The sequence below is a fragment of the Cornus florida genome, unplaced genomic scaffold, assembly GCF_030987335.1.
Source record: "Cornus florida cultivar Cherokee Brave unplaced genomic scaffold, ASM3098733v1 CherokeeBrave_3.0.0_Hap2_Chr03, whole genome shotgun sequence".
NCBI classification, from domain to species: Eukaryota; Viridiplantae; Streptophyta; class Magnoliopsida; order Cornales; family Cornaceae; genus Cornus; species Cornus florida.
The window spans coordinates 43,835,462-43,860,575 of NW_026775573.1; the positions used below are offsets into that span (position 1 = coordinate 43,835,462).

Below are 25,114 nucleotides of genomic sequence, written 5' to 3' on the forward strand. Positions count from 1 at the left end.
GCTTGTATCAATTTTTAAATCGTTGCATAATTCTGTCGTTGGTTGGAGGTAGTTCTCACTTGAAAATCTGTTTGCGTTAATGTTTAAACCTGAAAATCTTTCATGTATGTGGGATGTGATCATGCTTATAATTAACTCTGGAACATCAATTGAACTCTAGAATAAGTTATAAAAATTGTACAGAGCCTCTGAACTTCACCGGAGGCGAAGAAGATGATCAGATTACGCGCAATGGCTCACAATGGAGTAGAGCCGGCTCACCCCAAGGGTGGAGCCGCCTCCACAAGAGGTTAAGCCGGCTCCACATGCATTGGAGGTGGCTCCAATGTGGAAGGAGGCGGCTCCAATCTCTGATGTTGGTTTCTATGTGGTTTTGGGTTCGGTTTGGCTTGTAGGAAGGTTTCTGAGTGGTTCTAGGGGCTGTGGATGGGTTATTAAACTGTTCTAAAGTTTTAAAAGGATTGGGAAGCATGTTGGTATTAATTTTAAAGTATGAAATAACCTACAGTTTGTTAATACACTGCATGTGGAAGGTTGATTTTTATATTGACATTGCTTGCTGTTCCTATAAAGCACTGTGGTTTTTAGCATAATTTTAAACTGTTGTTCATGGTTCAACTGTTGTATAAGCATATATTACATATTCTGGGAAAATATATAGGTATGCTTAAATGGAAATTAATTGATGTTTAACTATACTAGTTATTGCATCAAGTTATGGTATTGTTTTAGAGGAGTTAGTTGCTGTGTTTTACTCTAACATTTTAAAGGACTAGAATGTGACTTCTAGATCATATACTGGATATATATTTGAATCATACACAGATTAGATTGGTTGTATGTTGGTTCTGGAGTATAGTTAATAAATGTATATGGTGCTATTTTTGTTAACTGTGTTGAATGGAGGATGGTATGCACCGGTATGGGATGGTGGCGTACTGGGTATGGACTATTTTCAAACACTGTGTTTTACCTAATCTGGATTTAATGATGGATTAACCAAAAAGGTTAAGTTCATCTCATAATTATATCATATCATTAAAATGATAGAATGACCTGTGGTGGTTTTAGGATGGATTGGTTATACATATATTAAACCACAATACAGATGGTTGATATTTTGTATTAGGAGTACAAGGATTTTATATACGTATTTTTATGATGCCATGGTATGAGTTTGAAGCTCAGGACCATGGTTAGGGCACGTATATTGCCTAGGATGGATAATTGGACATAGGTGTTGTTCCCTGGTAGGTCTAGGTACACATGGCCACATTATTGTGCAATTTGCATGGTATCTCTACTCAGGCTGAGACAGACCTACTGGACTACTGAGCGTCCTATAGTGTGTACTATATATATACATATGGACTATTCTAGATATTGTTGAGTCTTCCTAGGATGTATCTGCGTATCGGATTACTATTTGGATCATAGTAGAATAGGACTTGCATGTGGGCCTGACCTACTCTTTTATTTTTCAGGTGTTCGTCAGTTCCAGGGTTAGAGCAGATACAGACACTCATTCCTCTGATTACGTAAGAATCTTTGCTATGTTTACCTTTAGTTTCTATTTCAAATGTTTTAGTTTCTTTTGGGATTTTTAATAAGGGGTCCACTGGATGGATTCTCGAGTTGTTACTTATGGAGTTGGGAGTTTGGATTTATCGGATTTCAATAATTTTATTTTGAGGATTTCAGTTAGTTTTCTTCCCGCTTATTATTATTATTTATTTTATCTTGTATTCTATGTTCGGTTATATATTAATTGTTTGATATTTCCCTCGAGTTTGGGCCTGGGCCTGATCAACCCGTGTCTCGGATCCGAGGGGTATCATAATTATCCTTCCCAAAAAGTAAAAAATAAACCCTGTACACATCTCGTCTCACGCAAATCGCTATCAAGAAAAACTCACCTTCACATTGAACTCTCTCCAGCGATCTCTCTCATGCAAGTAAGAAGCTCTATCTTTCACTTTCTCTTCTCTATACAAATACATAGATCGACAATATTTACAGGCAAATTTGATTCATGTGTTATATATATATATATATATATTGCTATTGATGCAAGGTGAAAATTTTGAATTCGGATGTTAATCTGTTGTTTGCTATGTTGCATATGAACTTTAAGATAATCTACAATATGGGATCATAGAACACTTTAAACATGCGGATGCATTCCTGTACTGTTCTGACCACCTATACATACCTAAAAAATCTAAGGATGACAGGCTTGATCACAGATACTTGAATACACAATTCAACACAATAGCAGAAGAGCTTGTTTCTACAAGTCATATATTTTAGTATAATGTAGAAAATTATCGCAACCCCATCATGTTTCTGTAGTTCTTACATAAATTAACTTGAATAATTGGTGTTCTAACAATCAGTACAGAAACTATCATCATAGAAAATAGCATAAATTAGGAAGGCACAAGAACCTAAAGTGTTCATGTTTCTGCAAATCCATCAAAAATTGTGGGTAGGTTTTCATTATTCATCAAATGCCTAAATAGTTTCAGGAATGTGGTACTCAAATTAAACATCCTCAATTCCATAAAAAACTAATCCTTAAATTTGCTAGCAAGCTGAACTGGCAAGGCAGAGAATAATCTGCTCCCATCTCTAAGCTTTTTCTTAGAATAAAGAAATTTGAAGTTTCCAATAAACTTGCACAAAAAACTGAAAACCTTACGCATTGCTTACGAAATCCACTTAAGCCTAAACAGGATAGATGCAATCAACACCTTCAAAACAAGAACAATAGAAAAACTAAACAAAACAAACTATTAAACACCACCAGGAAAAAATCAATCACTATCACATCTAATTATCTAAATACCTATGATCATCATGGTTACTCTTCATGTCATTGGCAAGTGACAAAATCTCTAAAGATCAGTGCATTAACAAAATTACCCAGCAACAGTTCTCATGTTGACACAAAGCCAGTCATAGATGATAAAAATGTGGCCATCCACCAAGTTCATCAATAAAATTTATTCAAAATTAAGAGAGAGAGTATTTGACAAGTAAAGACTATAAGAAATTAACCCACAATAAAGGCAATTGATTATTAACTCCATGTTTTTCATTATTTATCATGTTTGTACATGTGTATACCTCTCTGCTACTTTTGTATAGTATGTCCTCCTCACAAAAATAAATAAAAATATTAAATAATTGTATAACTGTGGAGAAAGATATATATATATATTAATTAAACATTTTACCTTTATAACATTGTGTGTGATTTGAATAACTGTTTCACTAATTATTTAGATATAAGTGACATTTATTTGGTAGATGGACAAGGAACATAATTGGAATGATAATTTTGGAGAAAATATACATGATAATTGGGATGAGAATGAAGAGGAGAATTTAGATGAGTGTGGCGAAGAAAATTTGTGGGAAGATACCGTAGGGCAATTGAATACTTGGGAACAACGACGGCGAATGGCAGCGGTACAAGTAATTTGTTATGTTGTTTATGCTCTTTATTTGATGGGAGAAGTATTCCATTCACATTATATAGATAGGCCTATCAACGACATCAATGAAAACAAACAAAGAGCAAGAGAACAATTAATGAATAAACTTGCTTCAAATGAAAATTGTCGTGACATAATTCGTATGGGGCCACATGCATTTGCCAAGTTGTGCCATATACTTCGTGGCACTGGTCACCTCAAGGACAATAAAAATGCTTTAGTCGAGGAGCAAGTGGCTAAGTTTCTCTATATATTAGCACATAATGTGAAAAATCGTGCCATTCGATTTTTTTTTTTTTTTTTGCCGATCCAGTGACACTATTAGTCGTCATTTCCATGACGTGTTAAGAGCAATAATCACATTAGAAGAAATTTTTCTACAACAACCAATTGATTCAGACGTCCCACTAGAAATACTCAACAGCAATAGATTCTATCCGTATTTCAATGTAACATAATGTTAAACCACTAATTCACATTATTATATCCACATATGAAAATTATAGAAGTGTTTTCAATAATTTCAGGACTGTGTAGGAGCAATAGATGGAACTCATATTCGTGTCAAAGTGTCTAAAACAGATGCACCGAGATATCGAGGAAGAAAAGACTACCCAACACAAAATGTCTTAGCAGCATGCTCATTCGACATGAAGTTTACGTATGTTTTACCGAGTTGGGAAGGAACTGCAACTGACTCAAGGATAATTAAAAATGCACTAAAAGAGCATCAAGATAAACTAATAGTCCCTACAGGTAATTCAAAGACAATAATATATAGTTTTAAATTTTTAAACAAATAAATGATTTTTTTATTACTTTTTGCTATAGGTAAATATTATCTAGTGGATGGAGGTTACATGCTAAACAATGGGCTGATTACACCATATAGAGGTGTGCACTACCACTTGAAAGAGTACTCACCACGTACACCAGAGAATATGGAAGAGTTATTTAACCATCGACATTCTTCTTTACGAAATATAATTGAAAGAATATTTGGAGTAGTAAAAAAGAGATTTCCAATTATTTCAAGTGGGGTAGAAACTCATTATGGAGTTGACACCGTGATAGAAATTGTATTGGTTTGTTGTATACTTCATAATTATCTAATGGGTGTTGATCCGGATGAAAGATTGATTACAGAAGTTGATCGCGATCACGTTAATGTTGATCTAAACAATGGACAAGACTTTGATACAAGTAATAATGAAGTAGATGCTATCGAAGGAGCAACTATAAGGAATTCAATAGCAGCTAGCATGTGGGAGGATTATTTAGGACATGGAGCATAATTTTTTTTTATTTTTTTTATTTTTTTTTCCTGTTTAACTATTTTAATATCTATTGGTGTCGTATTAGTAGAGCAATAAAACCTCCTACATTTTTATAGTCTGTGTGACTTCTCTAATGTGGTGAAATTTTTGTGTTAATCTGTTGATGTGATTAATTGTTTCTTATATTTATTTTTCATATGACATTGAAAAATGCAGACTTGGAAAATGATGAAGAAAATGAATAAAGATATGAACGCAACTGAAAATAAGAAGGATGCACTAAGATGGACAGAAGAAATGGATGAAGTATTAATTGATGCATTGTTGGAGCAAGAAGAAAATGGTAATAGAGTTGACCTCTACAGCATATTCAAATGTCGTAAAAAAATGCACTGAAAAAATTGGTTATCCATTTGATAAGGACCACATAAAAAACGGGATGAAAACCTTGAAACTTAACTTTAATACATGTTATGATCTATTCAAAAATTTAAATGGATTTTCATGGAGTCCAGAAACAAAATTGTTCGAGGCAGAACCCGAAGTTTGGAAGGCCCTTATAGAGGTGTGAAATTATTTATAGAACAAATATTGTTGTTATGATTTATTTATTTATTATAAATATTATGCAGGCAAAGCCATTAGCATCGAAATGGAGGCATACTAAAATAAAATTTTATAAGAAATTGTCTGATCTTTTTGCCAAAGATAGAGCTAATGGTGATGGTGCTATAAGTGCAAAAGAAAAAGTTCAAGGATGGGTACGAGATGGAAGTTCGAACCAAGCTAATAAAAATTTAAACAACAATGAAAAAAATTCTCCCATGAGTGCATCTTCTCGACCAAATTCAGAAGCTGTTACATCTTCAAGGGGCACAAAAAGAAAGGAGTTGGTGATTAATTTATTTGAGAAAGAGTGTGAAGTTATCAGAGGTGGAATTAACAAAGTAGTAGAGGCAATCGAGAAGGGAAATCTTGTTGCGGAAAGAGGGCTTGCAATTGCAGAAAAAAGAATTGCTATTTCTGAGAGAGCTTGACCACGTTACTATTCAGAAGATGAAGTGTTTGCAGAATTGTTAAACATTAGGGTGCCTGAGAAACTTCAGTTGGATGCATTGGTATTTCTTATTAAAAGTCAGACTCACAAAAGTGCATTCTTTGCCGTGCCATCTGAAAGACGCAAGGATTTGTTGTACAAGATGATGGATGATGCAACCAACCCTTGAATGATTATTATTTTGAAGTCTTTAACTTCAACCAACTCTTTTGGATTCTTTAACTTCACTGGATTTATTCTTCCATTTTTTTTCTCTTTTTTCATTCTTTGACATTAATGTGTTTTTTTTTTTTTTTTTCTCATAAGAATGGTGGATTTTAGTTATGTCTTTTGGAATTTTGATCTTGGTAAGTGTTTGTCATTTTAAATGGTTGAAGGCAGTTTATGTGACTACAAATGGTGCAATTTTAATAGGAAATAAATATTTGATTGACCAATTGCTCACTGTAGTAGACATATATGCACTTGTCTAGTGTTTTGCCGACCATCAGTCTAATATTTATCAACCATCAGCCTGTTTAATATTTATCAAGTAGATAGTGGGGTACTTTTTTTATATTATTATTATTCATGATGAAATATGATTATATATATATATTTATATATGTATATATAAATATATATGTATATATAAATAAATTAAACAACAAATTGTAGTGAAATTAATGGTATTGTTCAAATAAGTAATAAAGATGATAACTAGAAAAAAAATAATGTAGGGTATAATAGTAAAAATAAATTTAAATTCTATCCTCCCTTCTCTCATAACGAACAAAGGAATTTGGTAGATTCTTCTCTTCTCTTCCATCCAACCGAACAAAATGAGGGAAGTTCATAATCTCTTCCCTATGGATGTCTCATCATTCACTTATTCTCTCCCTTCCATCCAATTTTCCTCCTTCCTAACGAACAGAGCATAAGTGACGCAGTTTAAAAATTATTTCAAGAAGACTAGAATAAAAATTAGAAAAAGATTCATCTTCTTTCATCATGATGTTTCCAAAGTTATGAGAAAGCACCTGAATTTTGGACAACTTCACTTTTGAAGTTCCTTCATGAGTAACCTGTAAAATATCCCAAGCTTCTTTAGCAGTTTTATAATCAGAAATTCTAGCATATTCAGGTGGAACAACAGAATTAATAATTGCATATAAAGTTTTGCCATTAGCATTATTACGCTTAGTTTCAATAGCAATAAAAGCGAAAGCATCTTTTAACTCTTTGACTCCTTTACCATCCACAGTTTTATCTACTGTAGGTGGTGTATAGCCAGATTCAACTATTGCACAAGTTTTACCACCAGGATTTTGCAAATAGGCTCTCATCTTTGATTTCCAAAAATTGTAATTATCGCCTTCAAATAAAGGACCAAGTTGATTAGAACCACCTTCTTTCAATGCATAAGACATGATTTTTAATACAATTTTTGAAATAAAAAACAAAACTTTATCTGATACCAATTTGTGAGTTGTACATAGCGGAATATTTAGAAAATTTTGATTATTTTAAAAACAGAGCTTGTGTTTTTCTAACTTTTTTTATTTTAGCAATTAATAAATTAATATCATGTAATATAAAATAAAGCAAAGTAAAGTTAGAGATGACACCAGGATTTTTAGCGAGAAAACCCCCGTAGGTAAAATACGTCAACTATTTGCGTGGGAAAAACCTCATGGACGGTACAGTCCAAAGTAAACCAATCCACTATACTTAAAACAAAGGACACTGAACTTACTTTAACTCACACCCTATCGTTCTACCAAACATCAATAGTAATGAGCGCTGAAAAGTACGCATTTAAACCCCTTAAGCTTGAACATTCTAGATACTTTATCTATCTTATTTTTTCGCTTTAGACTAATTTTGTGTTATTGTTCTTTTCAGATACTTATCCCCAAAATAATCTAACTCAGCCAAATAAGAGCATAATTGAAGCAATCTTGAGATAAATCAAAGAAATGAGCAAAGTGGGAGCAAAAGGAAGCAAGTGGTGCAAAATCAGCAAGTTCAATCGATCTCAGTAAATGTTCGATCGATCGAAGGTTCATCAATCTAAGCACTTCAAGATAGATCTGAGCTCTGTTGTCCTTATTCAAAGATCCCACAAAGTTTGATCGATCTAACTTTCTTGGAGATCGATCGAAAAGATTCCACCTTATCCATTTGTACCATCCCACCTACCACTTTTGTCTCTTTCCCAAAAATATCTCCAAATATCTCAGATTTGTCTTTATCCAAAAAGGCGCCGCCATTGAGGATCGATCCAACCTAAATTCGATAGATCTCAGCCATGTTCGATCGATCGAACTTCTTCAAATCCGAGAAAATACAATTTCCAGCTCATTAAAAGTTGTCTCATATCCAAGGAAGGAATCTTGGTGCACGAGCCTAGATATTTGGGGGTGCCATTTGACTTACCTATAAATAGAAAATGAGCCACTTTTACAAAAAGGGAGACAAGAGGCTACACTAGACACAATTTCTATATCTTAATGAGGAAGAAAAGAAGAGAGGAGGCTAGAGACACAAGCTTGGAGTTCTTCTATCAACCAAGAAGAGGAGCAATCTCTACCATGGAGTTAGCCCTTGAGGGTTAGAGGATACCATCCATGAGTGGCTAGACATCCTCTTGGGGCTAGAGTTAGCCCTAAGCATGCTTTCTACATCTTGATTTATGTATTTTTAAGGGGATGTGTATTGTGATACATGTTTTGACATATTTATATAAATGGATCTTATTTGTTCAATGATTTGTGTGGTTTAATACTTTCAATTGTTCATTTCATTCTATTCATATGTCCATGTATGCTAAAATAGATGTTCATGTGCTTATCTCTAGATTTTGTGTTTTTGATGCATGTCTATGTGTATTAATGCTATAGATCTAGAGATTGTCAAGACATAGTGCTTAATGGAATGCTCTTGTGGTTTATTTGATGGTTCATACTCATTTCTTGATGGATTGTGCCTCTCCCTTAATTTAATTAGTTTAAATTCATATCATTAGTTTAATTGTAGTGTAGTGGTAGTTTAGATGTTAAATGAGAGGATAATCCATGCTTTTTGTATGATGTTCCATACTTATGAATGCAAGTGACATATTTCTCTAATTTTGTGATGTTTTTGGATTGTGAGCTTAAAGAGGAATTAATGACTTAGTTTGATATATTGTGCTATTCATTGTATTATCTAGATAATATATACTTAATTGGTCATTCATGTTTGTTAAAATAACCACACACACACACCCTTGTTACAATACATGCTTACCCCCTCATTAATCATTCATTAAAGGTGTAGAAGAGCAATGCTTAGTGGTGATCTCTAAACCCCAAGATCTCTTTCTCTCTTATTTTACCTCTATTGCATTCAATTGTTTACTTTAGTCTAAATTGCATCTTAGTATAATTCAACCACCAACCAATCTTTTGATCACTCGACCTACTAACCCTAATCTCGATTCCACAACCTAATACGACCCACCAATCCCTTGGGACGATCCCTACTCACCTTTGCTATATTTTTAGTTAGCGGTAGTAGTGGCATTTATAAATGTAAAACTTGGCCACACTAATTTGCACACAAATTTGGTGACACCACGGCAAACCACCAAATAGTTGACAATCCTCTGGCTTTGCGACTCCTCGTCTAATAACAATTTGACCTCAGGCTTATGCTTGATCTTTGTAGAAGAGTAGTAGGTAGATCAGACAACACTCCTCGAATACTCGAACCCTTTCAAAGTGTGATCGTTTTTACTTCTGTTCTTTAACTTCTGGATTTGATGTAGAAGTAGATCTCCTTTTGTCCCATTGATGTAGATGCAACTGTATGATTACGATCAGGATTTGAACAACATAATTCTAAAATCACTATGTGAATATGTGTGTGTTCTAGAAAGACAAACAGAAAAATCTCTAAGATTTTCTGATACAAAAATCTTCCTAAGACTTTTAAGAATAATAAACTGATAATGCAAAAGCCGTCGAATCAACCTATGTATATGACAAGGTTTATATAGAGTTTAGAATGTCCAAGTCCCTCTGAAAATTTTAAAAAATTCGTGTATATGACTTGGTAGAATCTTAAACCAACTAGGAAAGAAATCAGGAAAAGGAAACTGAAAACTGTATTGTGAACAGGACTCCTTGAAGCGGTTCAGAGGGGCTGAATTAGTTCAAGTATGACAGAAGTTTATTCCGAGGCCAAATAAAGACCTTGAACCGGTTCAGAGGGCCTGAACCGGTTCAAGTATGCCAGACTTGAATTTCCTGATTCACTAATGATGAAAACATTGTATGGTAAGATTTTGAAAAAAATACCAAGTGTAGAATGTGTCCTAACCTTTTAAAATTCCTTCTTAATGTGTTGTTCTTAGTTTTCTCGAATAATCTCGGTTATGGTTACTTGGAACAACCTTTCCATTTCGCAGTCACTGTCGATCCCGATATAGTAACTTTGAATTATAACTCAATAAGGACTTATTTTGTTTCCGATAATTGCCAATTACAAAATAATATCTAACATAGATATATATATGTACGTACTCAGAAATGATCTCTTGTTCACTGGTGAATAAGAAATTTTCTCCACACTATAATGACCATCACAGAATATAATATGAGGATCATATTGCAAACTCACCTTTCCCCCAACAAAATCGCTTTTCTCCCCATTTAAGAGTGTACAGTATCAATTTCTTCAACATTTAAAAACAGTGCTTACCAAAAAAAACATGAAAATTAAAATATTCAAAGAACCAAGAATAAAATAAAAACATTTTTCCTAGAATAGAGGCGACAGTTAGATTGTTACGATAATATCTAGGCCATTCAATCAAGGGCATTTACGTATGGCATTTGAATTCTTCGTATCAAAGGTCACAAATTAGTAGAAAAAACCAATACACTTTGAATCTTTGACAAGGCAAAGATTAAGCAGACATATTTAAAAAGAGTTTCTTTCACTCACCTTTTCTTCTAAGTGAACATACTTAAAAAGTTAAAAAGAGTATTTTGGTTTACTTTATCTTCAAGAAAATGCAACTTTAAGAAAACTTTTGTTCCTTAGGTCAAAAAATCATTCCTAATCTAATATGTAGAACACCAATCCATGGTCTTGATAAGCATGGTTTGGCTAATGTCTGTGTTCTCACACCTCGAATTTACGTTGGCTTATATTTGATTTTTATCAGTCAAATACACTCATATGTATGTATATATATATATATGTATATATATATATACTTAGAAATCTCTTACTCACTGATGAATAAAAAAATTTATCCACACTATAGTGGCCATCATACAATATAATCCAAGGATCATATTGCAAACTCAACTTTTCCCCCAACAAAATCGCTTTTCTCCCTATTTAATAGTTTGGAACTAACATTATTAATTTCTTCAACATTTAAAAACGGTGCTTGCCAAAAAAAACATGGAAATTAAAATATTCAAAGAACCGAAAATAAAATAAAAACATTTTTCCTAGAATAGATGCCACAATTATATTTGTTACTATTATATCTAGGCCATTCAATCAAGGGCATTTACGTAATGCACATATGGCATTTGAATTCTTCGTATCAAAAGTCACAAATTAGTATAAAAAAACAAATACACGTGTTTGACAAGACAAAGATTAAGTGAACATACTTGAAAAGGGCATACTTAAAAAGAGTATTTTTTATTTTATTTTTTATACATGGAGCTTGAATTATCGACATCCTCTCTAGAAGGTCTCTGCGTTTTTTTCTCCGCCAGCAAAGCCATTACATCACTGCATTCTTTTTTTTTTCTTTTTTTTCGGTAAATATCACTGCATTCTTGATCCCCAAGAAAACATGTATATTCAATGGTCCGTGGCCTATATATATGAATTGCTGCAAAAAAAAAAGAACAAATTAGAGATAACATGAACAAAGTAGAGCTTTTATTCATCCCTTCACCCGGAGTCGGTCACCTTGCATCAGCACTGGAGATGGCCAACCTCCTCATCCGTCGTGACGAACGGCTCTTCATTACAGTCATCATAATGAAGCTTCCCTTTGATACCAAGACAATGATTTACACCCAATCAATGTCTGAAGACGCCAACTCACGCATACGTTTTGTGGAACTTCCTCAAGACAAATCAAATTCAGAACTCGTGTCCAAGTCCGGTGTCCACTTTCCTACCGCCCTTGTAGAAGCCCACAAGACTCAACTGAGAGATGCTGCTGTTGGAATCTGGACCCCTAGACTTGCCGGGTTCGTGGTGGACATGTTTTGCACCTGCATGATCGATGTGGCTGACAAGTTGGGGGTCCCAACCTACGTCTACTTCACGTCCACAGCTGGTTGTCTTGGCCTCGTGTTCCATCTCCAGGCCATCCAAGACAACCAAAACAAAGACATTACTCAGTTCAAGGACTCCGATACTGAGTTGTCAGTTCCATGTTTTGCCAATTCAGTTCCAACTAAGGTCTTGCCATCTGTTGTGCTGGACAACCAAGGTGAGTCCAGCATGCTTCTAGCACATGCCCGGAGGTACAGAAGGGCTAAGGGCATCATGGTCAACACGTTCATGGAGCTAGAATCCCATGCAGTGAAGTCCCTATCAGATGGTAAGACCCCGCCAATCTACTCGGTGGGACCCGTACTCAACCTCAAGGGTGGTGAGGGGAGCCACCAATCTGACGCTATCATGAAGTGGCTTGACGATCAGCCACAGTCATCAGTGGTGTTCTTGTGCTTTGGGAGTTTGGGAAGCTTCGGAAAGGAGCAAGTGAAAGAGATTGCCGATGCACTGGAGAGGAGTGGTCACCGTTTCTTGTGGTCCCTGCGTCAGCCTCCACCAAAGGGGAAGGTAGCGCTACCAAGGGAATACGAGAATCCAGAGGAAGTCCTGACGGAGGGATTCTTGGAACGGACGGCAGGGATGGGAAAAGTGATTGGTTGGGCGCCACAAGTGGCAGTGCTGTCACACCCGGCGGTGGGAGGGTTTGTGTCACACTGCGGGTGGAATTCTACATTGGAGAGCATGTGGTGTGGAGTGCCCATGGCGGCATGGCCTCTGTACGCAGAGCAGCAATTGAACGCTTTTGAGATGGTCAAAGAGTTGGGGTTAGCGGTGGAGATCAAAATGGACTATAGGGGAGATCTCAGGATCAAGTGCCCTTGACGGCAGAGGAGATAGAGACCGGGATAAGAAAGGTTATGACAGACGATGGGGAAATTAGGAAGAAAGTGAATGAGATGAAAGAAAAGGCCAGAAAAGCCATGATGGAGGGTGGGTCATCCCACATTTCTCTGGGACGTCTGATTGAGGACATGATTAAGAATATGGTGTTCGAGTCTTAAAAATCCGTTGATCATGCCTCTCGATGCAAGAACTACGCTGGTCTTAGCTTCTTTTCTACTGGAATAAGGTTCTACATGAGCTGTTTGTGAAGTAAATCCAAAACAGACAGTTAGATCTATAATGAGTTATCAAATTCACCTGTTTTGTTTTAATAACAAATGATATTAACATGGGCCATCCACTTAGATAGGATGTGTGTGTGTATATATATATATACATATATAAATCAATTATTGCTAATGGTATTGTATTTGTTATATAATATGGGTCCACCACCCATCACTTTACAATATGTATATTGATGGAATTGGTATTATGACGTGCGTTTCTCCGATTGGTATGCTGCTGCATATACAAGCATTTGATTGGAGTGACGTTTAAACACCTGATTGGAGCAAGATGAAGGCGTCGAAATCAAATGAGTATAAGCAATTGTGGCGGTGAGAATCCAGGGTTGTGATTGGTGTGAATGCTAAAGGACTGTGGGACTAGTCTTAGTAATGCATATATGCTATGTTGGACTTATTATTTGTAAGCAGGTAATTGGTCCGGTGACATGCGACCAAGTAATTGGTTGAGTGATGTAATTGATGAGTGTAATGCGGCAATGTATCTATAAATATGTGTGGCGGAGTATTGTATTGGGTATCTCTTTCAGTGAATAAAACTATCTCCTTTCTTACCCTCACTATATATTTTATATATTTCTTTATATTGTGTTGTCTCACTATATATTTTATATATTTCTTTATTTATATATTTATGACACATTATCAACACGGCGCTCTAACTAAGTGAGAAGAAAACTCTATTTTTCTTTCTCATACCAAAGGTATTCCGAGAATGTCAAATATGACAAATCTTGAATTTGTTGCCTTTGATATTTCAGGCAAAAACTCTATTTTTCTTTCTCACACCAAAGGTATTCCGAGAATGTCGAATCTGACAAAGCTTGAATTTGTTGCCCTTGATATTTCGGGCAAGAATTATTTATCGTGGATCCTTGATGCTGAGATCCACTTGGATCCAATGAATCTCGAAAATACAATTAGGAAATGCAGCATCTCTGCAAAATTGGGCAAAGTCAATGATTTTCCTTTGGCGTCATATCCGTGAGGAATTAAAAAGTGAGTACCTAACGGTTAAAGATCCACTCACACTCTGGAAAAATTTGAAGGAACGATATGAGCACCAAATGACCGTAATCCTTCTAAAGGCTAGATATGACTGGATCCACTTGCATTGCAGGATTTCAAAAGTGTGAGCGAATATAATTCGGCCTTAATATAATTCTCCATATTAATGTTATATGGAGAAAATATTACTGATGAGGACATGTTGGAAAAAACTTACTCCACATTCCATGCCTTGAACGTGGTCCTCCAGTAGCAAAATTGAGAGTGTCGGTTCACTAAGTATTCGGAGTTGATTCCATGCTTATTGGTGACCAAACAAAAAAATGAACGTTTATTAAAAAAACCACCAGTCCCGTCCGACCGGATTGGATCCATTACCTGAAATAAATACATCCTCATTTCACGGTCGTGGACATGGTCGTGGTCGTAGTAGAAATAATTATCATAACTATGGTGGTTATCATTCCTCGATGTTTCCCAGAAGGAACCACTCACCGAACCACCGGGAGAGGAATACAATTGATAACAAGCAAAAAAAAATGAAAGGTTTACAAGATAAACATTCTAAGAAGTATGAAGATGCTTGTTATTGGTGTGGCATGAATGGGCACTGGTCACAAGTTTATCGAACGCCTAAGCATTTAGTCAATCTTTATCAAGCCTTAATAAAAGGAAAAGGGAAAGAAATTGAAACAAATGTTGCAAAAATATGTAAGCCATTGGACATTGCTCATTTTGACGTTTCAGATTTCTTTGAAGATCCAAGTGGCAAAATTGATCATTTGATTGGTGATGGAGATGTCCACATCAATTAAAGACCATCATCTTTTTATCACTAGTGTGTTATTTTTCTTTTGTTGTGTTATAGTTGGTGTGTTAGTTTTCTTTTATTGTATTGTTGCTGGTGTGTTTCTTTTATCGTATAATAACTAGTGTGTTATTTTCAGTGTATTTTCATCTATATTTCTTTTAAATTAGTATGGATATTGCATATTTAAAGGGCATGAATCTGACTAATGCAATGACTAAGCCCAGAAAATAAATGATAAAGCTATATTTCTTACACAATGCACTTGTTTGAATTTTCTTTATATAAGATATCTTACATCTTTAAAAGATGATATCCTTAAGGAAATTTTTGTAATTTTCTCACTATTAGGGGGAGAAATGTCGCAACTAGAAGACTAGATAAAATCTTTTTGAATGTTCAGTGGCATCAAGAAAGTAATTATATGCTAGTTGCAAAGTTTCCAATTAGGATTAATATCCATATAAGAAAATCCATCAATATTGCAACAAATACATCTAAAATACACCTAAAGCATGGTAAACCTGTTGGTGCAAAAGATACTATTTCCGAAGAGGAAGGCATAAGAAAAATTGCATAAAAGAGTTGGCACTCCTAGAGATGCCACTCTAAAGAGAACAATAAAATGAAAAGGTACATAAAGAAATTGGCACTCTTGAAGATGCCACTCTCATAAATAAAACAACAAAATGATTGATCAATCTAGATTTTCTAAACAAATAGCTCCTAATAGGGCAAAGGCCCTTAATGAGGCCTAAGTACCTAAATATAATGAACTAATTGTTCTTAATGAGACACATGCCCTTGAAGAGGCATATGTACCTGACAATGATGAGATCTCAATAAATTATAGTGAAAAGAAAAATATTTTCGACAATATATATTTTAAATTAAAGTTGCTCTTGATATTATGACACTAATAAGGATCCTGAATGTCAAAAACATCAATGTAAAATGATTGGTCAAAGTGAAAAGAAATAATGCAGACAGAATTTAAAAAATACTTGGACCTATTGTCCAGACACTTAAAGGTAATAAGTGTGTAAATGAATATTTGTACTATAATGAACGAGGGAAATTAAGATACAAAGCATGACTAGTAGTGCAAAGTTTCTCTCAAGTACCTGGTCTTGAAAAAGGAGACATATTCTCCTATAATGGATTTAATCACATTTTTATTTTTACTTTGACAAATTCAGTTAGTTGAATATGCAGATACAGGTTATATTTCTGAATCCACATAAAGCTTGATCACAAACAAAATACTGATTAACTTGTAGCAACACTACTATATCAAGGCGATCTATGAAGCAAACAATAAATTACAAACTTCTTCAAATCACTTCAAGATTCTCGCAACTCATGAAGCATGCCAGTAGTGCATGTAATTGAGCTCTATGGTACAACATTCAAGAAACTCATGCACAATATTAAAACTCAAAGATTTTCTGAAGTAATGCAACAAATATGCATATAAAAGGGAGCAATGATTAGAAAGGTATTAGCATACTGTACTTTTTTTCCTTCACTCAGGTTTTGTCCCACTGGGTTTTCCTAGCAAGGTTTTAATGAGGCAGTTTTAACCTATGCAATACCATTTTCACATACACAAGAATATTGTACTCATTTTCCTTTGCTAGATTTTTATCCCACTGGGTTTTTTCTAGCAAGGTTTTAACAAAGCATCTTTTTAGTTTAAATTTGTGGACCCAAGGAGGAATGTTATACAATATGGGTCCTGTCACGCCCCAATATCGAAGTTCGGATTGTGAACACACCACATAGATAACAATGGTCTCATAGACATAAACATCCCTGTAAACTTCAACACACACATCCACCTATCCATTCCCATCATAATACCATATATGAAATATAAACAGGTAAAATACTTATGTTGCAATTTTAAAGCCTCAAAGTCTGTAATAACATTTAGTACACAATAGGGACGTAACTGAACCAACTTTATACAACATTGTCTCACTTAATATACACCGTCTGTTACAAAAGAAACCTTACAACTTTGATCCCATTCATTGTCTAAGGCTGGGGAGGAAGATCCTCTAAGACTTCCTTGCCATAACCTGAAAAGATATGTATAAAATAGGAATGAGCACAACAGCTCAATAGGAGTTGCCTAAAGCGCACTCCTTAATACCTCTGTGAATCCACACATAAAACGAATATAAGATAAAGGGGTCATACAGGCTTGGGAAAATATTATCATGTGAGATAATAAAATGAAGTGAAATGCAATGCTAATGCCAATGCCAAAGACACTTCCCACCTCTCGAAACCTCAACCAACCACTCATCTCAACGGTTAATGCATCCGGGCCCAAAATAATCCCCAACACCACGAGAAGAAGACTGGTCATCTATCCTTGACCCAGAGAAATCTACAGTGCCATTTGGGGCCTAGTGACTCAACCACACGAAGGGTATGTCCCTATATCTACTCTAGATCCATTAACGACATGGACATAAGGTAATACCCGACATCCAGCTTTCACCTTACTCATTACTAATCGTTTTCTCAACGACCATCTAATGAGATGTCTCCACTTTCCTTTCCATTCCAATTTTCGTCCCAAAACCATGCGATATGAATGTATATTTATAATGATATAATGTACAACATTTTAAAATCAACAATTCAATTTATGTCCTATACACAATAGGCATAATCAATTCAGTCCACTTATAATACTAGCATGCTTATTAACAAAATAACATCACATAGTCATTTCATGTTCTGGATTTCATCGTTAATAAACATAACATATTAAACATGCTTTCTTTCTCACATTTATAGCATAACATCAACAACAGTGTTTAATAACAACTCAGCACTCAAGTATATACCTTCCCATGTCAAGAAATAACCATTTAAACCTTAAATCCAAGCTTCTACAGAAAAGGCTCGAACCCTGAAAGTTGGGCTCGAGCACTGAGCACAAAAGGACATTTAAACTTTTTATTTCATGGAGTAGTTTGTACTAAAGAGATCATATCTCACACCACAGATGGAATCTGTGACTGTGGCTAGTACCATTGGAAAGCTGACTTCAAGCTGGTCAATTTAGACTCAAGAAACACCCAATTTGAGTTTAAAATAAGGAAGTTATTATAATTTGAAGTTCAAGTTGTAGTGTAAAAAATAGCTCGAGCCGGAGGTTTTGGGCTCGAGCCCTAGGCATACAGTTCCAGTTTTACGCACTGTTTTTCAGTATAAATTCAATAGAATTGACTCACCAAAGGTAAAGATTGTAAGATTTAAGGAACCCTACCTCAAGAAAGCTTGAACCTTGCAAAAACCAATCCAAAATCACCAAAAGTGTAATCAAATCCCACCAAGAAGATGAAGAATTTAGCTTCCTTCTTTAACACAACAAAACCCCTTCCCTTTCAAGAGTATTTTTGAAAACCAGCAATGGAAATATACTTACAACCCTTATACCAAAAGAAGGTCCATGGTCTTGGGATAAATTAATTTCCATTCACAAGATAACCTCAAAATCTCAACAAAAGGGTTTCAAAATAAAGCCTAAAAAGAGTGATTATGGAAGAAGCCAAGAGAAGACGAAATTTTTGCAGAGAGTTTCTACACCAAAGGTCCTTCAGTGTGTGTTACAAACAAACATGCCACAACACACAAGGAGTAAACATATGGGCACCTAGGTGGCAAGCCCACAACTGGTCAAAGGATGATTATTCTAAAGTGACCAAAAAGCCCTTTCAACATTACCAAATTCCAATTATGCCATTTGCATAATAAAAGTCCATAATACCTGTAACGACCCAAACCGGGGGTCCGGATCGCTAACCGGGTCCTTAACCAAACCCAATGGCACACTAGGGGTAAAATGGTCATTTTACAATATAAGAGGGTAATGTACTTTTAAACTAGTCTAATAAAGTTTAAAACTATCATTATAGTCATTTTATGACACTTGAAGAGGTTCTACTGTCATTGGATGTGATTTCCCAAAAGCGTTCTCACCCAATTCAAAGGAAATCCCGACACTACTTCACTAAAATAGCCATAACTCTTAACATGAATGGAATTTGAGGATGAGGCTGGTCTCATTGGAAATCTAACTCAAAATCCTTGAAAATGGACTCAAGAATGACCCTATTTGGGTTTGGAACGAAGAAGTTATGACCATCCGAAATTAAGTGGTCAAAGCTGATAAATTTGTGAAGGCAAAAATATACACTAAAGGGATGGAACCGGTTCCCAAATCTTGGTACTGGTTCCACATGGACAGAGAGTCACAATACGAACCAAAAACACCCTTGAACAGGTTCACGGATGTGGTACCAGTTCCCCAAGTCCAGAAACTAAGAAAAATGCCTAGAAAGCCTAAAATCATGAACTTATACACTTAGGCACTCTTTTGGTCCATTGGTGACCTTAAATCTAAGTTCAAACCTGTCCCAACACAATAAAAATAATAATATTCTATATGCCATGGTCCCTTATATCAACAATTTAATAGATCACAACATTATTATCCATTCAAATAAAAATTAATACAAAGCCCTTACAATTTAGTTCCAAATTTACATCAAATAGGGCCAAAGGCTCATAATTAAATTTACAAGACCATGTTAAACACTCTTAATATATATCAAAATGTTGTTTTTACAAAAATGATGGCCCAAGTCTACAAAATAGTTGCAAAACACATTTCAAGCTTTCCCCTCATGCTTGTGGAGGAATGTCATCCACCACCTTCTTCCCATGACCTGAAAAACGTTAAATATAAAGGGTGAGCAAATTGCTCAGTAGGTGGTGCCTAAGACACACTTCTTGTAACCCCGTGAATCTAAACAATGAATAAAGCAAAAGAGAACGGGATCACACAACTCCGGGGAGAAAATATAACCATAATATCAATAACAAACAATCCAAGTCATAACGAGTCATGCCATGCAATGGGGATGCAATGTCATGAAATGTCACTCCCCATTTTCCAAGACCATTTCTGCCATCATTTCTAATCCGTTAGTGCAACCCGTCCCATGACAGCTCCATGGCGGCATGAGAGAAGGATTAGCTAGCTATCCTTGACCACGAGGCAACTCCAAGGCATCATTTGGGGCCCGTTAACTCAACCACGCTAGGAAAATCTGCCCAGTTCCCTCTAGGCTACACTAACGCTATGGTCCCTAGGCAACTCTTAAGCGGCCGGGTTTTCACAAACCCTTTCCAAAACCTTTTCCGTCAAAACCTTTTTCATCATTTTCCTCAAAACCTTTTCCATTTTCTTTAAAATAATTTTCCCATTTCTTCCCAATGCTTATGCATGAATGTATCATGCCATTTCATGCCATAATTATTCACATATTCACATTTAAACCACATATCATACTTAAGAGAGATTTGTGTGATACATGTACCATGCTTTCACATTATAATCACGGTAATTTAAATACACAAGGCATGGAACAAAATCACTCAAAACATACTTTTTCACAACACAATAATCAACAACATAGGCACATACATTTAATAACACATAGAGTCGTGTATATACACATAAAATTCAAGCATATAAATTCAACTTTAGCATGTCATCTCATACAATTCAAATAGGCAATACACATATGGTCAATTATCAAATGATATACAATTATCATATTAAATACACAAAACTCACATAAACATAAACAATTTTCATGAAATTAAAACATGCTATAGCCAAATTTTGAAGGGGAAAATTCACAAAAATCAAATAATGTGGGTATTAGAGACCCCTACTTCTTATGATGCAAACCCGTTAATTCCAAGCCCTAGATCTCGAAAATCCTAGGGTGGCCAAAAGTATGAATTACTCCTATCAATGTGTAGACTTCAACAAGCTTTTCGATTTACTGCAAACGGCACCCAAAAATTCTCAAAATTGAGAAATAGATCAAATATTGAAGTTTTTATTGAGAAAAGAAAAAAAGAAATGAAAAGTGAGGGGGATAAGAGAGAGTGTCGAGGAGAGAGAATAAGAGAAAGAAATGAGAGACCAAAGTGGTCTCTTAGCCACAAAATTAAAGGTTGGTGGGTCCCACTTTTAAAAATATATTTTCTTCTCTTTTTAATTTCTAACATCAATATATATATATATAGACACACACACACACACATAAAATTCACAACCACAAAGAATATATATAATAAAATAAATGAGGTGCAACTGGACCCAACTAAAATTTCCGTATACAACAATTCCGGTACTGGGTCCCGCCCGAAAAAAGGAAAAATACAAAAATGACCACCATTGCATTTATAGGAGTCCTGAACTTAAAAAAATGCCCCAATCAACTCTCGAACACACCCGGCACACCCCATGGTGTCCGGCACGCAAAACGAGGAAAGACTAAAATACTCTCGAAAAAATAAAAAAAAAAAATTCTAGAAATTAGAAAATTGAAAAAAAATTAAAAACATTACATTCTACCCTCCTTAAAAGATTTCGTCCTCGAAATCTACCCTCCTTAAAGAAAGAGGTCCTTAGCCACACACCTTCCCAAGAAATCTCACAAAACCGCGAAACTAAGAACTCAACAACTTTATTGCCTTTGACACCCGGCGCCACAGGCAATCACATACTGCTGGCTGAAAACCCAATAATCACCACCCTGTGAGGATACTCATCTCTCACAACATCATACACAAAACCCGCTAGGTTCTATACTTAACTTAAAACCAACACTGGTCCCCTCTGCGCCGTTACACAAGACTTCGGAGCCCGAAAGAAGAATGGTCACAAGACCCCTGGACATAACGACATCCTATCTCAACTCATCCCTTTAAAGGACACACAAAATCCCAAACAAGGAACCTCATCCATCACACAACTAAGCTCAAACTCAAATCCACACATCTTTATCAAACCAATATTCGCCATCTAACATACAGCAATACCATCACATATCGGTACAAACAACCACCAACCGCACCATTCGGCAATCATTACACTCAACAACCTCAAGATGATTAAACAATGAATCTCCTAACGACTATATAATCGTGAGTCACCAAAATAATAAAACATACTACCTTATATTCTGGGCATAAATCCCCAAAACGAATTCCTCAAAAATCAATAATCGTACCACAAACTCCTTTATCGGACACTTAGTCTTACCTAACACACCTCGTCACCCAAGACAACCACCTGAATTCACCATGTCACACCGTCACATTGTGCAATACTGTACTCTCATTGTTCTTGACAAACTAAAACAATCATGGATCTTTAACCCGACATCATGCTAAAGATGGACTAACTCAGGAGAAATGATTGCCAGGCCATTCTCATTATCGATCCGAACTCAACACAGACGTCGTTCCTATCCTCAGGTCTAAACCTCAAATACAATTTCACACAGTCCACAAAACAACCATAAGAATCAATCTTTAATCAATTTATCGCTTTACATAACCTCAATAACTATATAGTCACATACCAGCTTTAAAAATCCCAATCATACATTAATCACGCAACCTATAACAAGTTAAAAGCAATACGACATCAAGTACCATAATCATCGACCAGTGCATAAGATCTTTGATCTCTCTATAGCACCCATACCATGTAAACAACTCCCTAAGATCACTCAATTCAATTCTTACCTCGTCAAAACACACAATGTAACTATCTCATATTTGAGATCTCAAAACCAAAATCAATCATTCTTATTATTCCTCAATAGAATCTCCCGTTTATTTTCTTTAATCACAAAGTTCTAAGGCAACATTGACACTTATCCTCAAAACACTGCTCAAATCAAACGCCCATAGAAACATCCGAGTACATGACACACATCCCATCACTTAATCATCCTCAAACTGTCGTTCACGACATATTCCCTAGCCATCACCGCTAGTACTAAATACCGAAACATACAATCCCTATTCGGCAACCTGTGTCTCACATTCTACCAATCAAAACCACTCTCAAAACAAGCACTACAAAAACCAAAGACTCCACCTCCCTCCGTGGGAGTGAGTCGACCTATTCAACCAAACCTTTACCGGTGAACTCCAACAGCATCACAAGCCACACATAGGTCCGTCCACCCACGGACACGCATAACTACCAAAGGGAGAACAAGACTTATGACAAACGACGCCCTTACCAGACTAGAACAAATGGAAAAGGTAATGAACCCCGCTCTCACAAGAAACTGACGACTTGCACCGAATGCACCCGACACCATATCACACGCTACTCACCAATTGTCTAGCCATGGATAGCCAATTTCACCTGAAAGAAATGAACTCCCTACATACAAGGAGAAGAACCAACTAGAAACACATACGGGACTACGACCTTAATTCTAGGCGACCTCGCCACTAACGGACTGTCACACACTATCAACACAGAAACCTCGTATACGATACACCGCGATACACCTACTAACCAAAACCAATCAGGTAAGAGCACCAACGCTCACGGCACACTAACAGTAGAAACAATCACAGCCCTTCAGATACCGCGTCCCATTCTACATAGAATCAATCACTCCCAACCGACAACCTCTACGCCACAAAATGACACCTTACCATCCATTCATTTCTTCTTTTCCAAGTTATACTACCTCAAACACCGTGCACAAGACCCGTGACCTTAGTCACAGCAACCCATTGAATCTGCAAAAGAAAAAGATGCCTATATGGCAACACCTCTCTCTGGTTCTAAAGATTAAACTGACCCTAATTGCCTCAATTAGCGCACAATCCCATCACTTACCTGACAACATACAACAAATAACTCGTAATCCCCGAACCACACTCAGATAATACCTTAAACCGATCTGCTCATCATTACTAAACATCATACTTTAACACCTTCACTGCCACTCATCCAAATCAATAGTTCAAACCTTTCATCCCACCGGACCATCAAGCCATTACTAAGCAATTATTCTTCCAACATCCTTAAGATAACACCATCATAACAATAAAACAAGCACCACTCTCGATACTCTCCACAACGACCACTATTTACCATTAGAAAAGAACAACCATACGGCAATGCCATACCGACAAATCCTCAAAACAAAAATGAGCATATAAACCAGAATGCTCAACACTCAACTGTCACCTCATAACCATCAACGATACAATCAATCATTTCAAATCAACAGTCTATCACTTGTATCCCCAAACACCCAACACAATCACCTGATACTCTAAACATACCCAGAATACAACTCCAGCCCACAACTTCAAATTCCCAGAACACAGTCTATTTGGTAACACAGTACCTACCATCTATCCTTCCATTCGTAAACAACCAAACATACCATTGACTACATATTATCTACCTTACCGTACAACCCTGCACTACACACCTACAATTGACCACTATACACCACCTCAAGACTCTCTTAATAACTGTGCCAACCCAAAAACCCATTCATCAACCGAGCCATGCAATCAACTCACCGAGAGTCAATTACCCGCAACGCACTCCTACAGTTTCCCAGAATGGGAAACACCTCTCAACGAATCATAACCAACACACTTCCTTAGACCATACCAGAACACCCATAATACACATCTACAACCTATAGACCACATTCGTGACTCAAACAACCCCAGCCACACCTACCACGACCGGTTCGAAAAGAACCTCCGCACCAAACCGTGACTCAAGTCACAAACACTAACCCCCTAAGGTCATACCTTTCTCGCACAAGAACTCCATCTCACACACCTGACCTCCACCAATACATGAGACTCACACACAACACATCCATCATGCCATGAAATACGAACCCATTCTGAAGTCATGCTCTAAGCACTGCACAAATGCAACAAAAAAAAATTAAAATGATTACACACCAAATAGCTCAATCCATAAGCTAAAAGATCAAGCCATTCGTTCGATAAGAACTGACACCCAACAAACCTAGAGCAATTGAGCTCCTCGCCTACTCAGGTCAAAACTTACACAACCATCTATACCGTGACAAGTACTCTAT

General features: G+C 36.1%; 1 pseudogene; it reads left to right on the plus strand.

Moving 5' to 3' along the window:
• The first annotated feature begins 11,477 nt into the window (after nucleotides 1–11,477).
• Nucleotides 11,478–13,407, plus strand: LOC132298775 (anthocyanidin 3-O-glucosyltransferase 2-like; annotated as a pseudogene).
• Nucleotides 13,408–25,114: the final 11,707 nt, after the last annotated feature.